Raw genomic sequence first — 20652 nt, forward strand, 5'->3', positions numbered from 1 at the left:
GGGTGATGGACCAAGGAAGAGGCATGCTGGAACATAAACTCCCAGGAAGCCCGAGCTGTCAGATTAGCGTGCCTACAATTCAGACAGACTCCAGGGCCAGGCGGTCCGCGTAATGTCAGACAATGCACAACAGTAGCCTATATCAACCACCAGAGAGGAACCAAAAGCCACCAAGTCTTGGTAAATAGATCCACCTATGGATTGGGCAGAGTTCAATCTAAAAGGGATCTCTGCCTTCCACATCACGAGAAAAGACAATGTCAAAGCATACCTTCCCAGCAGGGAGAGTCTGGATCCAGGAGAATGAGCGTTGTCAACCAGAGCCTTCCAGCTCTTGGTATATCGCTGGGGCCGCTCATTCATCAACCTACTGGCCACATCCCACAACACGAAGTATCCCCGATTCTTCAGTCGCAGAAAAGGTCCAGACCTGGCCAGAGGAGGACTTACTATATATGCCTTCCCTCTATGGCCTCTGCTAGGCAAGATCATTTGCAAGATCGAGCGATTTGTCCATAAAGGATTAGTCCTTCTGGTGGCCCCAGATTGGCCCGGATGCTCTTCTGGTGGAGAACCCCCTATTCCTCCCTCCGCACAGGGACCTTCTCCAGCAAGGTCTGATCCTTCATGAGGACCCGACTCTGTTTTGTCTTACGGTCTGGCCCTTGAAAGGGCTCGCCTGATGAAGCATGGATATTCTGCGATAATAATTGCCACCTTGCTCCGCATGTGGAAGTTCTCGACATCCTTGGCGTACATGTGGATCTGGAGAATATTTGAGACCTGGAGCGAGGAACACGGGCTCTCTCCTCGGTCGATCAAGATCCCCATGATTCTGGAATTCTTACAGGACGGCCTGAACAAAGGACTGTCCCTCAGCTCCTTGGAGGTCAAGGTGGCAGCGCCCTCCTGTTTCAGAGGCGATGTGAATGGAGACTGCTTGTCGACATATCCAGACTTGGGCCATTTCCTAAAAGGAGTTAAACTCCTCCGACCACCCATAATGGCCAGTCCCCCTATGGATCCTCAATCTAGTATTGGACTGCTTATCAGGACCTTCCTTTCGGTCGCTGTGCACTCTGTCTCTATGCCTGTTAACGCTGAAGACTCTGTTCTTGGTGGCGATATGCTTGGCTTGTTGCATCTCTGAACTACAGGCGCTTTCATGTCGTGAGCCATTCCTCTGGTTGACTCCAGGAGCGTTGCAGCTTCGCACTGTCCCTTCCTTCTTGCCAAAGGTAGACTCTCTGAGTTTCACCTGAATCAGTGCCAGTACCAAATTTCCCTTGGAGCACCCCCCAATAAACACAACGTTGTGCCCTTAGCAAAGGCGTCAGGGTCAGAAAAATAACTCTGCATCCCATTCAGCTCTGGAAGAGGAGATAGGGCATTTTGTGTTGCAATTAACATGCATGTGAGCGGGGAGGTCATAATCTGAACTCTGGGATTCGAAAGTTAGAGACTTCCCATCTTCCTAGAGCTGTGCTAAGCTAACCAAGCCACACTCACTCCATTCTTTCAACCCAGGAGGAAAAGTAAGGCCCGAAACCATAGTATTACCATAAATAGGGCCCATTATAGAGACCACCTCTCTAGACAAGCCCAAATAACCCCTAACTTGTCCCCAAACCTGCAGCGTATGAGCGAGCAAAGGACTATTCCTAATTACTCTCCAGCAAATCGGGGAATCCAGGGGCACAAAGCAGAGCAGAGTGTGAGGTCCATCTCATCAGATTGGGACTGTTTCAGGGACCACCAGACCACACCAATATGCCAAAACCATACCTTGAGCAGCAGTAAATGGGCAGCCCAATAGTATATCCTCAGATTGGGAAGCACCATCCTGCCTTGTTTCTTAGGAAGCCACAACTGACTAAGCTTAATTAAGCTATTAATTAAGTTGACTTAGAAAATATCCACTGCTATTACTAGCAACAGTAGCATGGAATAGACTTAGTTTTTGGGTACTTACCAGGTTCTTATGGCCTGGATTGGCCACTTTTGGAAACAGGATGCTGGGCTTGATGGACCCTTGGTCTGACCCAGTATGGCATGTTCTTAATTCGTGGTCTTTTATACCTCCAAATAAATGTTGAGAATAGACTATGTAGATTGTCGAAAACCCTAATGGGGATATCACAGGGAGCATGTTGGAAGCAGTATAAGAATCAGGGTAAAATGCTCATTTTTAGTAAATTTATACGTCCCGCCCATGAGATTGGTAAGTCTACCCATTTCTGCAAGTTCCAGCATACTTCAGCTAGCAATTTTTCATAGTTAGAGTTGCCAGAGGTCCCTTGGAATATAAATGCCCAGATAAGTAAACCCTTCTTGCACCATTCTGAAATTCATCCTGCAATCCAGGACAATGTTTCACGGTCCAATAGGAAAAATTTCCTACTTATCTTAGTTAATTTTATACCCAGAGAGAGACCCAAACCGCCAGAGCACGTCCAGCAGCACAGGGCCCAATTCTCGCGGATTGGACAAAAAGACCAGAACATCGTCCGCGTAGAGATATGTTATGTTCGTGCATACCCATCCTGAAACCCATAATGTCCCACTGTTGTCTAATCAGAGTGGCCAGGAGCTCAACAGCTAGGTCAAAAAGAAGCAGAGAGAGGAGGCACCCTTGCCTAGTTCCACGATGTACAGAAAAAAAAGGAGACAATACCCCGTCTAGCAAGAGCCTAGCTTTAGGAGCTTCATACATAGCACTCACCCACCGCACAAATCTCTCCGGGGAAACCCACTCTTCTCAAAACAGAAAAGAAAAGGCCAGGAAATATGATCGAATGCCTTTTCCGCATCTAAAGAGAACTCCAGTCTTCCCCGGTTTCTGTGAGAGATGAATAATATTGAATAAACGTCTAGTATTAGCAGTGGATACATGCCCCTTGATAAACCCCATCTGGTCAGGATGAACCAAGAAAGGGTTGAGACTGTCCAGACGAAGTTGCAGAATCTTAGTAAGTACCTTTAAATCATAATTCAACAGTGAAATTGGAAGGTAGGATCCACAATTAGTTGGATCCTTACCTGGTTTATTAAGAAGGGAGATAGTAGCCTCACCCAGACCCCCTAGAGAAGAGTCCATCAGACCAACATTATTGTATAAAGACTCCAAAAAGAGGACAATATTCTCCAGGCATTTCTTGTAAAAATCCACATGGAAACCTGTGTTGGTCCCGGGCACTTCCCTGCTGGAAGTGCCCGGGACCAACGCAGGAAGGTCTATACCTTCTTAAAAAAAAGGTCTGGATGACACCTACATCATGCCTTCCAGAATCCAAATATAGATCAGAGAAGAAATTCACCATTAAAAGCTCAAGCTTACATGGGTCTGATGCCAACGAGCCCTCTGGGCTATGTAAGACCATGATATGTGACTTCTCTTGCCCACCGCTCTGGCTAACAAAGTCTCCGCCCTGTCACCATGTTCATATTAATTTGCCCTGGTAAACTTCAGAGCCTGCTCAAATTTAGCTGTTTCAAAAGAGCAAAACTCTTGTCTGGCCCGTTCCAGTTTCTAATAGGTAGCTCTCTTACAGTCCGGTTTATGTTGAGCTTCCAACCGAGCAATATCATCCAACAATAAAGCAACTTTTTGTCTCTCACCACATCTCAAAAAAGATATAATTGTGATGGAGAAGGTACAGAGAAGGGCTACCAAAATAAGGGGAATGGAACAGCTCCCCTATGAGGAAAGAGTAAAGAGGTTAGGACTTTTCAGCTTGGAGAAGAGACGACTGAGGGGGGATCTGATAAGATGTGTTTAAAATCATGAGAGGTCTAGAACAGGTAGATGTGAATCGGTTATTTACTCTTTCGGATAATAGAAAGACTAGGGGGCACTCCATGAAGTTAGCATGGGGCACATTTAAAACTAATCTGAGAAAGTTCTTTTTCACTCAACGCACAATTAAACTCTGGAATTTGTTGCCAGAGGATGTGGTTAGTGCAGTTAGTATAGCTTTGTTTAAAAAAGGATTGGATAACTTCTTGGAGGAGAAGTCCATTACCTGCTATTAATTAAGTTCACTTAGAAAATAGCCACTGCTATTACTAGCAACGGTAACATGGAATAGACTTAGTTTTTGGGTACTTGCCAGGTTCTTATGGCCTGGATTGGCCACTGTTGGAAACAGGATGCTGGGCTTGATGGACCCTTGGTCTGACCCAGTATGGCACGTTCTTATGCCACACATCTCTTTAGTATTGCAACTGAAAAGTTTCACTTTGGTCTCATCAGACCACAAAACCTGCTCCCACATAAGTGCAGTGTCCCTTAAGTGATTCTTTGCAAATATTATGCAACACATCATATGGCTTTTCTTCAGCCGTGGCTTCCTTCTTGCCATCCTTCCATACAGACCATGTTTGTGGAGTAATCTTGAAATTGTTTGTGGCAAAACAGGTTTTGCATGTTTTGTGATTTCTTATTTTGCCCTATAACTGTTTTCCCCAGAGAGTTCATTTCCTCTGAGCTGGCCTGCAAATGGTGTTTGACTCTTGCACTGTACTTCAAACATAGGCTAGGGATGCTAGCTTGTCTCAGAATGAGGCTTCAACAGCATACATATTCCAGCATCCCTGAGGAAGCTGTAAGACTAACATCCTGCAGTGCCATCGGCTAGAAAACTGTTACTAGTCAGAAAGCCAGAGATAGATCAGAGAGCTGATGCTAGTATTCTGTCCTTGGATTGGCTTTTCAGATAAAGAACTAGATGTGAAGGACCTAGAACTCTCTAGTCTTGGTTGGGAATACAGAAGGAGCAGATCTTTGTGCTGGGGCCCTGTGCAGCTCATGTGGACACTATATTTTCCTATACTTCTCAGGCACTAGGATAAGTATAGCGGCAAGTGTTTTACTAATTATTGCTGTTTAACCCTTATTTCCTGGCGTGAGCCAGATGGACTCAGAACAAATGGGATAGTATCCGCGTGCTAGCAGTTGGAGACGGATCTGACGTCAGCACGGGGTATATATATCCCCACAGGAAGCGTAGCAACTTAGTAATTTCCGTCTCCAAAGCAGTTTGGAGTGCCTGCACGCTAGTTGAGCGTGCTTTCCAAGACTACTTTAATTTTCTCTTTTCTTATAATTCTAGATTCTACTTTCTACTTTCTGCAAAAATATCGAGCCCCGCGCTCCTGTGGTGATACCCGAAGGTCACTCCCCCAGTTGAGCTGCCCGGGGTGATTTCCGTGATCCCCCCCCCCCCCCCCCCCGGAGGTTAAGTCCTCGGTCCGGCCGAAGCGCGGCAGGGACACAGCCCCCGGGTGAGGCTTACGAGGCGCCTCGGTCCCGGCGTGGACGAGGCAGCAGGTGCATATCCTCAAACGCGGCGGTGTAGGTACTTGCCCCCTCCCCCCGCAGCCGGAGACCGCCGGGTTCCAGCCGGGAAGCGCTGTAGATCAGGTAAGGCGTACATCTCTTATTTCTGGTCTCCGAGGAACAGAGGATCGGCGGCGTGGCACGCCGTGGAGGACGCCATTTTGGGGCCTTGTTCAGGTATTGAGCGCCCGTGATAGGCGCGGCTCTATTCCTCCTTGTGCGTATATTGCCTTATTTCTGTGAGCATCTGCTACTGAGCGTGTATTACTAACCGCTTATTGCTGAGAGCCTATTGAATGCCATTGAGCGTGTATTGCTGACCGCATATTGCTGAGAGCCTATTGAATGTCATTGAGCGTGTATTGCTAACCGCATATTGCTGAGAGCCTATTGAAAGCCATAGTGCTTGTATTGCTAACTGCATATTGCTGAGTGCATATTGCATACAATTGGGCTGTTTTCTTGGCCGCCTATTGCTAAGAACATATTGCGCATATTGCTGCTGCTTCTTATTATTCCTAAGCGCCTATTGTGTTGAGCGCCTATTGCTGCCGCCTATTATTATTATTGCGCGCCTATTGCTGCCGCATATTATTATTATTGCGCGCCTGTTGTATTAAGCATTCAGCGCATATTTTTCGATGGATCAGAACGCAGCAGCTTCTTCAGCGGCGGCGCCGCCTGCCTCAGGCATTAAAGCCCTTGGCCTCTGCTCTGCATGCCAGCTTAGAGCCACGCGCAGTGAAGAGCCAGACTCCCTATGTGCCCAATGTGAGGAGGCCGTGGGACCTTCAGGCCAGGACCGGTCTCAGCCACGATTTGTTGACAGTTCCCCAGGGGCTACCCCGGAGTTAGGGGGCAGTCTCGACCAATCAGGAATCCCGGGGGATCTTGTGCCCCGGCGATTAGAGGCTGCTTCAATTTCCTGGGTGGATCTCTTTAAGGGGATTCATGCCTTCGTACAGATGCAAACGGCTTCCCGTCCAGGCCCTGCGGTTCCTGTTGTTCCTGTGGTTCCTGCGGTGACTGCGACTGCGGCGGCTGCTGCTGCAGTGGCGGCTCCTGCGGATCCTGTTCCTGGCCCCTCACGCCCTTATCGCGAGCAGGACCTCCCGCCGCTGGACAGTCCGGATCAATCAGACCAGGAGGTCTCACAGGACGAGTCCGAACTCCCGGACGAGGGGGACCTTCCCCCAAGAATTGAGCCATATAGAACCATGAGGCGGTTCTTCCCTAAAGAGGATCTCTCTGACCTGGTGTCTCAGTGTCTGGCGGAATTGGATATTACAGGTCCCAGCGCTTCAGTACCCTCTGCGCAGAACCCCCTGCTGGAAGGTCTTCGTCCTACAGCCCGCCATTTTCCATTCTTACAAGCAGCACAACAACTGATAGATTTAGAATGGGCGGCACCAGTGGCTTCCTTCAAAGGGGGTCGGGCTCTGACGAGCATGTACCCATTGGCACCGGCTATCCAGGACCTGCTGGCGTGCCCTCAGGTGGATGCCTTGATTAGCGCTGTGGTCAAGCACACTACCATTCCAGTTGAAGGGGGGACGGCCCTCAGGGAGCCTCATGACCGGCGACTGGACGCCATTCTGAAACAGACCTTTGAGGTGGCAGCTCTATCTTTGCGGATCGCAACCTGCTTGCACGGTGGTGATGCGTACCTGTTTGTCACAGGTTAGAAACAACGCTCCAGCGGCAGACATGGAGTCCGCTCTTTCGTTCCTCACGGATGCTGCATCAGACCTGGTCCGGACAACAGCTAAGGGGATTTCATCCTCCGTAGCTGCCAGGAGGCAGCTCTGGATCCGGAGATGGTCAGCTGATGCACCTTCCAAGACACGCCTCACCAGATTGCCCTTCAAGGGCTCCTTCCTATTTGGCAGCGACCTTGATAAACTGGCCAGTACATGGGGTGCCTCTCCAGTGCCCAGACTGCCGGAAGATCGGTTCAGAAGGGGCCAGCGCGCCTTTCCAAGGCCCTCCAGGGGCAGGAGTTCCCAGCGCTTTGTTCCTTACAGGGGTCGCTACCAGGCACCACGTCCTCCAGCCAGGAATCAGTCCTTTCGGACCAAGCAGCGCAAGAGGGGAGCGGGCCCGGGCTTGGGTCCCGGCCGCGCCTCCCAATGAGAATCCGCCGATTCATCTGGGGGACGGAGCCATAGGGGGCAGGTTAACCCTCTTCTACCCCAGATGGGTCGATTACGTCGGACCAGTGGGTCCTCGCCATTATCCGGGAGGGATATTATCTGGACTTTCATTACCTCCCTCCGGACAAGTTTGTGGAATCCTCATGTCCCATACACAAGAAGGCAGCATTGGAAGCTACCCTGGCGAGGCTCCTGTCCTTGAAAGCCATCATCCCAGTACCTGCCTGGGAAGTGAATTCTGGCCGCTATTCCATTTATTTCATGGAACCCAAGAAAGGGGGCACCTTTCGGCCAGTTCTGGACCTCAAGTCGGTCAATCGATACTTAAGGGTCCCGAGGTTTCGCATGGAGACTCTGCGCTCCATCAAGGCCGCAGTACAGCCAGGAGAATTCCTCACGGCATTAGACCTGTCAGAGGCATACCTGCATATACTGAGCCATCCGGATCATCAGCGCTACCTACGCTTCAAGGTTCTAGGACGCCACTTCCAGTTTCGGGCTCTGCCCTTCGTGTTGGCCACGTCACCACGGACATTCATCAAGGTGGTCGTAGTGGTAGCAGCGGCACTCAGGCGGGAAGGAATTTTGGTCCATCCCTATCTAGACGACTGGCTGATCAGGGCGAAATCTCGAGAGGAGAGCCTTCGGACAACCGACAGAGTGATCGCCCTTCTGGAAAGCTTGGGCTGGGTAATCAACCTCAGCAAGAGCTGCCTACAGCCTTCCCAGTCTCTGGAATACCTGGGAGTACAGTTCGACACCCGGGCAGACACAGTCAGTCTCACTACCAAGAGACAGTTGAAACTTCGGCAGCGTATCCAGTATTTGATGGGAGCCAGTCGGCCCATAGCCTGGTATTATCTGCAGGTTCTTGGTCTCATGGCATCCACCCTGGAAGTGGTGCCTTGGGCGAGGGCCCATATGAGACCTCTACAACACTCCCTGCTCTCTCGCTGGAGCCCCCGTCTACGGAACTATTCCACGCGCCTTCATCTGCCAGCCAGAGTGAGGACCCAGTTGCGGTGGTGGTTGCAGTCCAACCACATGAGCAGGGGGTCGAAGATGTCCTCACCCACGTGGATCTTGCTCACCACAGATGCCAGCCTGAGCGGCTGGGGGGCACACTGCGAAGAACTCACCGCACAAGGGCGGTGGAACGGAGAAGAGTCAGCGTGGAACATCAACCGTCTAGAGGCCCGGGCAGTCCGATTGGCATGCCTTCAGTTTGCGCACAGACTGAAGAACAGAGCAGTCAGAGTGATGTCCGACAACGCCACCACGGTGGCATACATCAACCGACAGGGCGGAACCAGAAGCCGACAAGTATCTCTGGAGATCGCCCCACTGATGGCTTGGGCAGAGGCGAATCTGCAGGACATCTCCGCCGTCCACATTGCCGGGAAGGACAATACCACAGCAGACTTCCTCAGCAGAGAAAGCCTAAATCCGGGAGAGTGGCAGCTGTCACCCACAGCCTTCCAGATGATTGTGGATCACTGGGGGATTCCGGACACGGATTTACTGGCGGACAAGTCCAATGCTCAAGTACCCAGATATTTCAGCCGCAAGCGCGACCCGTTCTCGCACGGAATCGATGCCCTGGTCCAGCCATGGCCTCCAGGGACTCTGCTATACGCCTTTCCTCCGTGGCCTCTGCTGGGTGCCATCATCCACAAGATTCAGAAACACCGGGGCCTAGTTCTTCTAGTGGCACCAGACTGGCCAAGAAGACCCTGGTACGCAGACATGAGAAGACTACTGGCAGGGGAGCCTCTTCCCCTGCCTCCTCTCCGGGACCTTCTACGTCAACGTCCCATCCTCCACTAGGATCCAGCTCAATTCTCTCTTACGGTCTGGCCATTGAGAGGGCTAGACTGAAGAAAAGAGGTTACTCGGAGCCCGTGATAGATACACTCCTCCGAGCTCGTAAGTTTTCCACGTCCCTCACCTACGTAAGGATCTGGAGAGAATTTGAAGCATGGTGCGACACTCACGGCACCAATCCACATGCGACCACAATCCCTATTGTGTTGGATTTCCTGCAGGATGGACTTCAGAAGGGTCTCTCCCTCAGCTCCATCAAAGTTCAGGTGGCTGCGCTGTCTTGCTATGGTCCCAGGAGGGATGGCAAGACCAACGCCAAGCACCCAGATGTTTCTCGCTTCCTGCAGGGAGTCAAGCATATTCGTCCGCCACTAAAGTGGCCTGTGCCCTTATGGAACCTCAATCTTGTTTTGGATTTCCTTGCGGGATCCACCTTCAGACCCCTTCGGGGACTATCTCTCCATTCTCTAACCTTGAAGATGGTGTTCCTACTGGCGGTATGTTCGGCACGCCGCATCTCTGAGCTACAAGCACTGTCCTGCCGTGATCCCTTTCTCAGAATCACTCCTGAGGCTATCCATCTTCGTACGGTTCGCTCCTTTCTACCTAAAGTGGTTTCACAGTTTCATCTTAACCAAACCATATCCTTGCCTACCACGGCGGGTTTGAAGAAATCTGAAGAAGGGCGTTTATTGCGCCATCTCGACATTGGCAGATTGCTGCCCAGATATCTGGAAGTGACACAAGAACTAAGAAAGACGGACCATCTGTTCGTCCTGCACAGCGGGAGGAAGCAAGGGGAAGCGGCCTCGCGGCCCACCATCGCCCGCAGGATTAAAGAAGTTATCAGAGCAGCTTACGTGGAGGCCGGGAAGTCTCCGCCTCTACAAGTCAAGGCTCATTCTACCAGAGCACAAGCGGCATCCTGGGCGGAATCCAGGATGCTGTCGCCTGCAGAAATCTGTAAAGCGGCGACGTGGTCCTCCCTCCATACTTTCTCCAGGTTCTACCGTCTGGATGTCCAGGCCAGGGAGGACTCAGCATTTGCGAGGGCGGTCCTACATGGTCCTCAGGCAGCCTCCCGCCCAGGCTGGGAGTAAAGCTTTTGTACATCCCATTTGTTCTGAGTCCATCTGGCTACACGCCAGGAAATGTTGAGATTACTACCTGATAATCTCCTTTTCCTTAGTGTAGACAGATGGACTCAGCATCCCGCCCAGCTGCCTGTGTACATGGGTTTCACCGATTCAAGGTAAGCCATGTCATTTGTTTACATAAGAGTGTACACTCTACCAGATGTTAACGCCTTCCGGTTGGGAATGCTGGCGGTCTCCAGCTACTATCAATCGGTCAGGGGAATCCTGTTTCACTTTTCACTGAGCGTCAGTACACATATCCATAACAGCTTTTGCAAGGAAGATTACTAAGTTGCTACGCTTCCTGTGCTGACGTCAGATCCGTCTCCAACTGCTAGCACGCGGATACTATCCCATTTGTTCTGAGTCCATCTGTCTACAGTACACTAAGGAAAAGGAGATTATCAGGTAGTAATCTCAACATTTTTCCTGTTCCTGTTGGCAAATTAAATCTTTTTCCATTCATTGCTCCTACGTTTTGTTAATAAACTCAGTTTGTTAGTGCTGCTTGTCTTGGACTGATTAACAATCCCAGTATTGTATATATTTGGTCTATGGGTGCATTTCTAGGAACATCTGGGACTCTATCAACTAACAAAAAGGAAATTAATTTTTTTTTTAAGTGGGATTCAACTTTTTTCCACCTTTTAAATGTTTCCATTGATCCTAGTCATAACGGCCTTGGTTAGCCATGTATAATTGATTGTTCCTGAACATACCCAGATCAGTCCAGACAGTGGGTTATGCACTCCCACCAGCAGATGGCGGCAGAGAACAAAGCTTCAAGGCACTGCTATATACCAAGTGTGCCACCTGCAGCTCCTCAGTATTTCTCTGTCTCCAGCAGATGGTGGTGCATACCTGCAGCTCTGAGCTGAATTCTGGAGTTGTTTGCTCCCCGAGGTGCCAGGTTCCGTTTGGGGCCATCCCTCGGGTAGAGCCCGGGCAACTGGGGGGTTGGATACCCCAGGTCCACCGATAGCCAGGGAACTGGCTCCCTCAGCGGTCCTGAAGCCTCCCTTGGAGTGTCTGCTGACCCAGGGAAGTAGCCCCTTTGGGGAAAATTTGTTGTTTTTATAGTTGGCTGTTTTATTTAAAAAAAAAAAAGATTTTTTCCCTGCTTGTTGTCAGCAGCTCTGCCGAGGGCCTCAGTCTGCTCGGCAGAGCTGAGCCTGGCAGCCCCTCAAGCTTCTGAGGGCTCCAGAGGAGGGATCAGGCATCTGGTTCAGGGCCGCAGGGCCTGCCCTACCCCCGTGGGGAGTCAGGGCCACGCTACTCGCAATTGCTTGGCGGTGCCGAGCTAATTTTAACCACGGTGGCCATATTGTTTTTTCTTTCAGGCTTCCTTCTCTGCCAGCTGCCTTCTCATGCAACTGCTTGGAGTGCCTGGGCTATTTTTGGCACGCATGCCATTTTGGGGGATCGTGCTTCTGGCCCGACCCGGGAAGGTCCCTGGGGATTCGTGGAAAACAAAAAATGGCTGAAAAACCTCTGGTGGAAGCTAGTAAAGCCTGTGGCACATGGTCAGCCTACCTGGATTCCCTCTCCCTATGCACTTCTTGTGCTGCGGGGGGGGGGGGGGGTCCTCCTCGAAGGGGCTGAAGCCCTAAAAGGCCACACAGAGGTCAGCTTTGGGGCTTGCTCCAGGAGCAGGTCTCTGGCGGCCTCCACTACCTCAGTCAGGAAAGAGTACCAGAAGGACACCCCCCCCCCCCCACTGTCCCCCACGGGTGCGATAGCTGGGTCAGGAAGATTCCAGGGACACTGATTCGAACTCCAGTGGCAACAAGGCTGGCCTGGGTGACTTCCCGCCTGAATTCGTGCTTCTCATGCACGAGGTTGTCTTGGCCATGAAGTCTGCTAAGTGCAAGTCACAGGGCAGGGCTGGGGAGCCCCAAGTCCTGCTCTGACTCTCGGGGGCCTCCAGCATCCGTGGTCCGTGGGGACCTTGACAGCTCAGATGACCTGCAGGGAGAAGAAACACCCCCCCCCCCCCCCCCCCCAGGAGGATGCCAGTGTGGACCCAGACGGGACCCTCTCTTCAAATCTGAATACCGGTGGGGATGACCAGACTCCGAGGGGAGCCCGGGATGGAAGGGGACGATCCATGGGTGGCTCGCCTCTTTACAAAGGAAGAGTTGCGCCCCCTTATTCCTCTGGTGCTAGAGGAATTAGATCTGAAGTTGTCTCAGGAAGAGTCCGATAATGAAGGAGTTAACCCGGTCCTGGACAGGCTCCAGGGTCCACCCAGCGCCTTTCCTATACTGAAAAAAATCAGAAGCTTATCAGTCAGAAATGGGACTCTCCGGAAGCAGGCCTCAAGTTCGGCCGGGCTGTGATTAAACTGTACCCGGTTCTTGAAGAGCATTTGGAGAGCTTGAAGACTCCAAAGGTGGATGCGGCGGTGTTGCGGTCACTAGGAAGACTACCATTCTACTGGCGGGTGCTGCGGCTCTGAGGAATATCCAGGACCGCAAGCTGGAACTTCACCTTAAGCGCCTCTTTGAGGTCTCCTCATTGAGCCTTCAAGCAGTGGTTTGTGCTAGCATGATGCAGCGTGCTTGTCTGTGTTGGATTCAGAAACCGCAGGATCCAGCTTCCTCTGGGGTATTGCTTATGTGGCAGATGCCTTGTACGATCTGGTGCGTACCTCGGCCCGGAGCATGGTCTCTTCGGTGGCGGCCAGACATTTGCTGTGGCTCCAAAATTGGGCGGCGGCTGCATCCTCCAAATCGCAGTTGTGTACCTTCCCTTTTGGGGACAACTTCTTTGGGGAGGATCTGGACCCGCTTATGAAGTCCCTGGGTGACACCAAGGGGAACAAGCTACCTGAGGATAGGAAGCCATTCAAATAGTCCTTCGCTCCACGGACCCGTTATCGAGATACGTGACATTTCAGGTCTGGGAGGGACGGCCCCTCCTTCTCCAGCTCCAGGCAGTCAACAGCTTGACAGCAGTCCTTTCGTGGATCTTAAAGGCCAACAAGAGGCGACTCCAGCCAGGGAGCGGGAGCCGGAAAGCCTGCCCAGTGATGTCAGGCCCGTTCACTCCTCATATGTGGCGGTCAGGGGCAGACTGTCAGTTTTTCGAGGAGTGTGCCAAAATCACCTCTGACCAGTGGGTTCTGGAGGTCATAAGAGTAGACTACGCCTTAGAATTTTCTCACCCCCTCAAGGAGACCTTTCTGGAGTCGACTGCATTTCCTGCAACAAGCGGGTGGCAGTAGAGATGATTCAAAGATTGCTAGGTCTGGAAGCGATTGTTCCTATTCCACTGGACGAGCAGGGAAGAGGGTGGTACTCCATTCATTTCGTGGTCCTGAAGAAAGAGGGCACCTTCCGTCCTATCCTGGATCTTCAGCAGGTGAATGTCAGCTTGAGGGTCCCCCGCTTCCAGATGGAGACCCTCAGAACGGTCATCGCAGCCGTCCGCAAAGGGGAATTCCTCGCCTCCTTGGACCTCAGAGGTCTACCTCCATATCCCGATTCGGAGCAACCATCAGCAGTTCCTGCGTTTCAAGATTCTGGGACAGCATTTTCAGTTCCAGGCTCTCCCTTTCAGCTTGGTGACGGCTCCACGATACTTTACCAAGGTGTGATGGTGGTCAAAGCGGTGGCTCTCTGGATGGAAGGGAGTGTTAGTCCAACCTTACCTCGATGACTGGCTCATTCGTGCAAAGTCGGAGGAGGATTGCTTGCAAATGATATGCCGGATAACTCAGTTGCTCCAGTTGCTGGGATGGGTGATCAATGGAGCAAAAAGTCATCTGATCCCATCACAGTCCCTAGAATATCTGGGAGCTCGCTTCGACACTCGGGATGGCAGGGTGTTCCTCACGATGGACAGGATGCGCAAGTTGTAGCAACAAGTTCTTCATATTCTGCATCTTCCGTTATCCAGAGCGTGGGACTATCTGCAGCTTCTGGGCTCCATGGCGTTGATGTTGGAGTTGGTGCCATGTGCCTTTGCTCACATGTGGCCATTACAGAGGGCACTACTGTCTCGGTGGAACCCGGTGTCGGAACAGAACCAACTGCCATTACCGTTGTCACAGCAGGCCAGGGCCAGCCTGGAATGGTGGTTATCAGGGACCAATTTGCAGAAGGGCATGCCCCTCGAAGTCCCGGATTGGGTGGTCGTGTCGACGGACGCACGTTTCCAAGGTTGGGGAGCGGTGTGCCTGGGTCATGCAGCCCAGGGCACATGGTCCATACAGGAACGATCCTGGTCCATCAATCGCCTCGAGATGAGGGCCGTTCGAAGGGCATTGGTGACGTTTCTGCCTCAGGTACAAGGATAAATGGTTTGCGTCTTCTCAGACAACGCCACCACGGTGGCGTATCTCAACCAACAGTGTGGCACCAAGAGTCCGGCCGTGGCTCGGGAAACATCTTCTCTTTGCTTGGGCCAAAATTCATCTGGAGGGAATCGTGGCCTCTCATGTGTCAAGAGTGAACAACGTGCAAGTAGACTTCCTCAGCCATCATCAGCTGGATCCCTGGGAGTGGGAACTTTCCCAGGAGGCCTTGAACCACATCTGTGCCAGATGGGGGGGTGGGTTTCCCCAGCTGGATCTCATGGCGACGCGGTCCAACTCGCAGACTGTACGGTTCTTCAGTCGCAAAAAGGAAGTTGGGTCGGTCGGCCTGGACGCGCTCGTGTGCAAGTGGCCGACCGGGATTCTGCTCTGTTTTTCCCCCTTGGCCCCTCATTGGTCGTGTTCTTCGACGTATAGAGCAACACCCAGGTTCAGTGGTCCTGGTGGCTCCAGAGTGGCTAGGACCTCCTTGGTTTGCAGACCTCGTTCAGCTAGCAGCGGTTGGTCCGTTGCGCCTGGCACACCTCTCGGATCTCCTCCATCAAGGACCCATCTTTTCGGATCGGGAGAATCGCTTCTCTCTCGCAGCCTGGCTTTTGAAAGGCGGCGGCTCCACATGAAGGACTATTCTGAACTGGTGATTTCCACCCTCCTCCAGGCTAAACGTCCCTCTACTTCCATGGTGTACATTTGCGTGTGGAAAGTGTTTGATGGATGGTGTGATCAGCACGCCGTGGTGCCCCTTTCAATGACCATTCCCCACATTCTAGCCTTTCTGCAACAGGGTTTGTCTAAGGGCCTGGCCTACAGTTCCCTCCGGGTTCAGGTTTTGGCTCTGGAATGCCTCAGGGGCTGGGTAGGGGGCAAGCCCCTGGCCAGCCATCCTGATGATGTTAGTTTCCTAAAAGAGGTAAAGCATCTTCATCCTCCAGTTTGTAAGTTGTGTCCAGACTGGAACCTTAACCTGGTTTTACGGACGCTCTACGCTCCACCCTTTGAGCCATTGCATCGGGTCTCTCTCAAGGACCTTACTTTGAAAACAGTTTTCTTAGCGGCCATTTGCTCTGCTAGATCTATTTCCAAACTGCAGGCTCTCTCCTATCGGGATCCTTTCCTGCGCATTTCGGCAGATAAGGTGTCTTTGCGTACGGTTCCTTCCTTCTTACCCAAAGTGGTATCTACCTTCCATGTAAATCAATCCGTGGAGTTGCCCAGGTTTCCCAATTGGACTCGGGACTCGTCTGGTAGAGAACTGCACCTGTTGGATGTGTGCCGGGTAGTGATCTGTTATTTAGAGGTCACGAATTCCTTTTGAAACTCGGACCATCTTTTTGTATTGTTTAGGGGTCCGAAAAAGGTGAGAACTTGTCCAAGGCCTCTTTGGCTCGCTGGTTGAAGGAAGCCATCTCTTCGGCCTACATTGGCAATGGTCTGCCTATTCCGGCAGGTTTAAAAGCACATTCTACTAGAGCGCAGGCAGCTTCCTGGGCAGAGTGTCAGCTGGTATTGCCTGAAGAAATATGTAGGGCTGTGGTCTGGTCCTCTATGCATACCTTTACAAGACATTACCGTCTGGATGTATGGGCACCGGAGGACATGTTTTTTGGGGATAGCATTCTGAGAACGGGTCTTTCGGGTTCTCGCCCAGTGTAGTGTAGCTTTGGTAAATCCCACTGGTCTGGACTGATCTGGGTATATTCAGGAAAGGAAAACTGGGTCTTACCTGCTAATTTTCGTTCCTGTAATACCACAGATCAGGCCAGAGGCCCACCTTGGTAATACTGCCGGATGACTGATTTGCCTGGTGATTAGCTGCTGTATATAAGAAGAATATAAGGAATAATCCTTGTTCATTAATTGCTACGGTCTGGATCTGGGGTTCCAGGTTCAGGGGAATCCAACTCTTGTGTCTTATGTTTTTTCTTGTTTGCCCTTATGGGAATGTTTTTCTAAGTTTGACTATTGCATCTTGGTTTGGGTATTAATCAATCCTGAGGAGCTGCAGGTGCCACACTTGAATATAGCAGTACCTCAAGGTTTTGTTCTCTGCCTCCATCTGCTGGTGGGAGTGCATAACCCACTGGTCTGGAATGATCTGTGGTATTATAGGAATGAAAATTAGCAGGTAAGAACCAATTTTCCTTTCAGCTGGAAGGCATTATAGGATGGAATAGGGAAATCATAACCTAATACCTGAATACCAGCTGGGCAAAGCTATGATAGCCATTGACTTGACAGTTTATTATAAGGGGTTGTGAGCCTGGAGTTAAGGGGGAAAATGATAGCCAGTGCGTTAGCTGCATTTTGTTTTTGCAGACTAAGCTGTGGGATGTTTTGCAAAAATAAGAAAACCTAGAGGTGAATAGCTCAGAGATGAGTGAAGGCAGAATGTTGGAGGCAGAGAAAATTAAGGAAACCAAAGTCCTGTGACCATGTGTGCTAAGCATTTAACCCTTGGAGAGCGACGGGACAATTTTCAAAGGCATTTTAAAACTAGGCCATCACTATAGGTAAAGCACATTCTAAAATTGGCCCCCTAATATGCAGGAAAACGTAGGTGTGGGTGTGTGTGTTTCCCTGTACTAAATAGAGGCACCCTCTAGGTCAAGTTTTGTATTTTGCATTTTTAAATGTATGTGGGTAAAATTTCCTGGAAAAAAAACCTTTCTATGAATTTGGTGTAATTGTGGGCAAATAGCTTTGGTGGGATAATGTTCAAGATGAAAATACATACATGCATATTAATTTTCAAAGGAAATGTATTTGATTTTAAAACTTTTAGTATGTAGGCTCCGTAGTGAGATGTTTCTTTTCCCTGTTCTGTAGATGTTGGGTGAAGGATTGTACAAGCCTGGATTGTGACTGATCGATGCTGCTCCAGATAGGCGCTTCATTTATTATTGCCATCCTCGGGGATCATATCTTCATCACCAGTTATTACAAGAACTGCTCGCTGAGGCTGATTACTGCAGAGGCAGGCAATGCCCTGTGTCCATGAGTGAATACATTTTCTGTAATATTGATCTGAACAGTGGTTCCCAACCCTGATTTATTGAGCCCACAACCAGTTAGCTTTTTTAGAATAATTATAATGAATATGTATCAAATTTTTACATACAATAGCTCTCTACTGTATCTTGTGAATATATTTTAGACTTGAAAGACAATGGGGTGAATAGAACTCCTTTGGGAACATGTTCACTTAATGCTGGAGTAAGCCAATAGCCAATAGCCAATATCCAATCTCCAACCACAGACAGCCTGTAGCACAGGTACCATAGTGCTCTGTTGGGTGCTTGGTCCTCCAGAGGATAGCTTAATCCATTTAACCCCATGGGTTAGGACTTGATTGCTGACTATACTTCTTCATGGATAGCAGGCCCCTGCTTCTCTGCCATGCCACCTCCTCTTCCCCCAGCTTTTCACTTTCTCAATAAAAAGTTTTTCAGGTGTGTTTCTGGTTCTTACTAATAGTGGGTGCATTTGCTTCATTTCTAAATTTGTTTTTTTTGTAGCTTGCAATGGTCAGAAGTCACATATCTGTCCTAATGACCCCCCCCCCCCTCCCCTGTTGGATTTTCAGAATATCCATGAGATAAATTTGTGTACAAACATGCATAAGGCATTGCATAGTATGTGCAAATTTATCATACTGTATATGTAGATCTCATGCATATTCATGGTGGATATCCTGAAAACATGGGGGGTGTCACCAGCCCAACTTTGTGTTGCCTTCCTTTATTAGCCTACAGTACCAATTCATACCTAATTAGGATTCAAGTTTTCAGGATACTCACAATAAATATGTATGCATTCTTATCTCAATGACTGGTGGGTGTGTCCTGAGGACTTGCTTGAATATCACTGACCTAGGGTTTTCTTTCTTTTTTATATTATAATCCCTGTTCCTGTATGTACCTGGATCAGTCCAGATGCCTGGGTTTATGCATCCCTGCCAGCACATGGAGACAGAGAAAATTTCACTGACACTGCTTCATAAACCCCAGTGCCACCTGCAGATCCTCAGTATTTCTCTGTCTCCAGCAGAGGGTGCGAAACCTGCAGTTCTACAGTTTTGGATGACTTTTTTTCTTTTGAGCCTTCCTCCCGGGGGTTTCTTTATTTTTCTCTTCAAGGATTTCTTTGGGTCCTACCCTGTCCGGTAGAGGCGGACGTGCTGGGGATTGTTACCCTTCTGTGCGCCGGTGAGGTATAAATCCGGTTGTCCAGATCCCTCCCCTCACAAGGCTCAGGCGGCTGCAGGTTTAATGGGTTGGGGGTTGTTGTTTTTTTAAAATCTTTATTTATAATTATTCAATGATTATAACAAGTTAATACAACTTGACAAGAAATGGAATATGAGAATACAAATTAAAAAAAAAATAAAATAAATACTTTCCTAGCGTGTAGCAGATAGGCTCAGGACCAATGGGTATAGTGTGCTCCTGATAGCAGTTGGAGATGGATCAGATTTCAATCTGACATCAGCCCCAGTACATATACCCCTGCAGGAAGCTCTGCTCTTCAGTATTTTCTGTCTCCATAGCAGTTCGGGAATCTATATATGCTTGCATAGCTTTAGAGTATTCTTACCAAAGAAATTCAAAACAAAGAAGAAAGCTTACCTCTACAGACGAGCCCCGCTCTCCTGCGGGGATACCTATGGGTCCCTCACCTAGTCGAGATTCCTGAGGTGATTTCCGTGATCCCTCAGAGGTAAAAGCATAGAAATGACAGCAGAAGAAGACCAAACGGCCCATCCAGTCTGCCCAGAAAGCTTTCACCCTTTTTTTTTCTCTCTCTCATACTTATCTGTTACGCTTGGCTCTTAGTAACCTTTTTTATTCTATTTCCCTTCCACCCCCTCCATTAATGTAGAGAGCAGTGTTGGAACTGCATCTAAGTGAAATAGCTTAATTAGTTAGGGGTATTAACCACCGCAATAAGCAAGCTACACCCATGCTTATCTGTTTATCCAGACTATGTAATTCAGTCCTTGTTGGTTATTGCCTGAATATAGATCCATGTTTCTTCATTCCCCCCTGCCGTTGAAGCAGAGAGCCATGCTGGCTATGCTCCCCTGCCGTTGAAGGTAAGCCTCTGTCCAGCAGCTGGCTACCGGTGTGGACTTAGCCCCCGGCACCAGGTGCGGCAGAGAAGCAGCAGGTGCAACTTCGAGCGCGGCGGTGAAGGTACTTTTCCCTCTCCCCCCACAGCCGGAGACCTCCTGGGACGAGACTGGGAAATGCCAAGACAAGGTAAGGTAGAAAACTTCCTAAAGGTCTCCGGTCTCCAAGGCTCGAATAGCCGCACAGATTACCAGCCAGCGTCAGTGCTACCAGGTTGATCAGCCTTATCCGGGCTAGAACCCGGTCCGACATGAGGGCCCTCCCACGTGGAGACTCTCCAAGGTGGTAGCCATATTGGTCGCCATTGCCATTTTCACTTGATCGCCACCCTGTCCGCCGATTCGAGCAGTGTGCACAAAATCACTTGTGCACACACCGGCATGCGCATAAGGGCTGTGCGCACAGCGACGTGCACAAGGGCGCCAGGCACACAGCCACACACTTCACTGTGCTGGGCGCATAAGTAAACCCTGTGCGCACAGCGGCACGTGCATCTTATTGAGAGTGCATCCAACCTACATGCACAATGTCGGCGCACCCGGAGTGCATAACTAAGCCTCCCGGCGTACACTTGAACACACAAACCGGAGTTTTCTGCAATCTTACACACACAAACCATGGCACCACCGGACAAGAAGCTCAAAGCTCAGGGCCTCTGCCCAGCATGCCACATCAGAGCTGCACAGCACGAAGAGGCCACGGCCCTGGGTCTACAGTGCAAGGAGGCTCTGAGTGAACCAGGCCAAGGTCTTCT

General features: G+C 50.2%; 1 protein-coding gene across 2 annotated transcripts in view; it reads left to right on the forward strand.

The window, feature by feature from the left end:
• RPL7L1 (ribosomal protein L7 like 1) overlaps positions 1-18223 on the forward strand; it is a 97841-nt gene extending 79618 nt beyond the window's left edge. For both annotated transcript variants that reach the window (XM_029592776.1, XM_029592777.1), the window contains exon 7: positions 17596-18223. The gene's annotated coding sequence lies outside the window, so the exon portion shown is untranslated. The remainder of the gene's footprint in view (positions 1-17595) is intronic.
• The last annotated feature ends 2429 nt before the right edge of the window (positions 18224-20652 follow it).

The sequence above is a fragment of the Rhinatrema bivittatum genome, chromosome 3 (assembly GCF_901001135.1).
Source record: "Rhinatrema bivittatum chromosome 3, aRhiBiv1.1, whole genome shotgun sequence".
Classification (NCBI taxonomy): domain Eukaryota; kingdom Metazoa; phylum Chordata; class Amphibia; order Gymnophiona; family Rhinatrematidae; genus Rhinatrema; species Rhinatrema bivittatum.